The sequence below is a fragment of the Palaemon carinicauda genome, chromosome 10 (assembly GCF_036898095.1).
Source record: "Palaemon carinicauda isolate YSFRI2023 chromosome 10, ASM3689809v2, whole genome shotgun sequence".
Taxonomy (NCBI): domain Eukaryota; kingdom Metazoa; phylum Arthropoda; class Malacostraca; order Decapoda; family Palaemonidae; genus Palaemon; species Palaemon carinicauda.
Window position 1 is genome coordinate 19,429,802 of NC_090734.1, and position 3,006 is coordinate 19,432,807.

Consider the following 3,006-nt stretch of genomic DNA (forward strand, 5'->3'; position numbering starts at 1 on the left):
CTGAATGACATTCCCAGAGGTTAATATTCAGACCAGGAATACGATATTTAATAGCCTCATTTAAGTGATTCAGCAACCACAAGTCCACATTCAGGAGATGGAGTAGCATCATATGCATATGCAATGAGCTTGGTTCTTAGGCCAAACTATGTATCATGCGTAAGCTTTGTACTATTATGAAAATTGATGGACCGAGAACCCTACCCTGGGGAACACCAGAAATTGCGTTCCTATAGTAACTGAAATGGTAATCAACAACTACCCTTTGTAATGTATTACTTAAATATTCAATAAGATATTAAGAAAAGACCCACTTACTCCCATCTGTTTAAGTAAAGAGCAGGGTCTCATTATTAACACGGTCAAAGACAGTACTAAAATCAAGGCCAATCATACGAACTTCCTGACCCCAATTAAGGAATTTCTGAACATTACTGGAAATCTAAAGGACATCTCAAGCTCCAAGAGTTTTGTGAAAGCCAAATTCCAAATTATGGAACAGATGATTACCTCAGTAAACCTATTAAGACGTTTTGTCAAAAGACGTTAAGAAACTTGAGATATTAGGGAAGTTATTGAAAATGAGTGTTAATTAGCATGGCCAGAGCAACCGCAAAGCATATTAGTCAATTCTCCAACAAATGCAAAAAGAGCCTCCTCTTACTAACATGTGAATAATGACAGAAAACTTGGGCGCTAAAAATCGGTAGTCATTATAAAAAACACAAGAAAATAGCATTTGGGTCTATACCTCCATAGCATCAAGTTCCATCAGGAGTGTTCTAATTTCACGAGATCGAATAGCTAAACTAGTTAGTTTAGCCTTAGGAAAACCAGAACAAGGAAGATCAAGTTTCTCTTTATATTGCTTACTGTCAAACACACCAGCCGAAAGGGTTGCCTTGTCTTTTGGGCAGTGAGTGACAGAGCCATCTGCTTTAAGTAAAGGAGGAACTGTTAAGTTTACACTAAAGACTGCAGATTTAGGGGAGCCCACCTCTTATATTTCTGGGTTGTACCAGAAAGGGTTTCTTTTATGATCGAATTGTATTCTTTTCAGTTGAAGCATAAACTCGCTAAGCAACAGCACTTAGCTGAATATAATTATTCAAGGTCAAATCTGATATATTAATATATATATATATATATATATATATATATACAGTGTAATATATATGTGTTTGTATACATGTTTATATATATATATATATATATATATATATATATATATATATATATATATAATTGATATATATATATATATATATATATATATATATATATATATATATATGTATATATATATATATATATATATATATATATATATATATATATATATATACAAGTATTTGTATATATGTTCACACACACATATATATATGTATATATATATATATATATATATATATATATATATATATATATATATATATATAAGTATTTGTATATATGTTCACACACACACACACACACACACACACATATATATATATATATATATATATATATATATATACATACATATATATATGAACATATTTACAAATACTTATATATATATATATATATATATATATATATATATATATATATATATATATGTGTGTGTGTGTGTGTGTATATATATGTGTGTATATATATAAATATATATGCATATATATATATATATATATATATATATATATATATATATATATATATCATATATACATTATACTATATATATAATATATATATATATATATATATTTACTTCAGTTGGTCTACGCTGTAAAATTTTTGACCGGCACTTAGACAACTTTGGTAGATTCCACCCACGGTAATAGAGGATGTAATTCTTGTAACCTCATCATTCCACCGCCTGTTATAGAAACACATATAACATATATACGTAAAAAAAAAAACGTAAAACTTGACACCGCCCACATCTTTCTACTCCTTACAAGTTTCTCGGGAGAAAGGCGTTAATGCGCTTAGGACATCAACGCTCTTCTCTAAAGCCTCTCCTGTGACAGGCGACGAAGGGGGAGACTACAAAAGCTACTAATGCTACTGAGGAGGAGTGTACTTTACGTGGGAGCATTCCCTTTAGGCAAAGAGTAAAAGTCATGAACTGTGCTGTTCAGGAGGGTGATTTACAGCAATTTTCCCTTTTTGAGAGAGAGAGAGAGAGAGAGAGAGAGAGAGAGAGAGAGAGAGAGAGAGAGAGAGGGGGGGGGGGGGGAAGACACAGTGAATATGATAAAAGATAACAGCAAAACTTACCAATTGAATTTATATATATATATATATATATATATATATATATATGTGTGTGTGTGTGTGTGTGTGTGTGTGTGTGTATGTATAATGTATATATGGTGAGAGAGGAGAGAGAGAGAGAGAGAGAGAGAGAGAGAGAGAGAGAGAGAGAGAGAGAGAGATTTTTTCAAGAGAAAAGAAAAAGTGGGTTTGGAAAAAGATAACTGTAAAACTTACCGTTTATTATTGTGAGAGAGAGAGAGAGAGAGAGAGAGAGAGAGAGAGAGAGAGAGAGAGAGAGAGAGAGAGAGAGATTTTTTCAAGAGAAAAGAAAAAGTGGGTTTGGAAAAAAGATAACTGTAAAACTTACCGTTTATTATTGTGAGAGAGAGAGAGAGAGAGAGAGAGAGAGAGAGAGAGAGAGAGAAGAGAGAGAGAGAGAGAGAGAGAGAGAGAATGTGTGTGTATTTGGAAAAGGTAACAGTAAAGCATCGTTTATTTTTCTAATTATGCATTAGAGAGAGAGAGAGAGAGAGAGAGAGAGAGAGAGAGAGAGAGAGAGAATGTGTGTATTTGGAAAAGATAACAGTAAAGCATCGTTTATTTTTCTAATTATGCATTAGAGAGAGAGAGAGAGAGAGAGAGAGAGAGAGAGAGAGAGAGAGAGAGAGAGAGAGAGAGACAGGAGGAAGTTTATAAAAAAAATTCTTTTTACGCTGCCAACAGAAATTCTGAAAAATACTCATGATTCAATTAACAAAA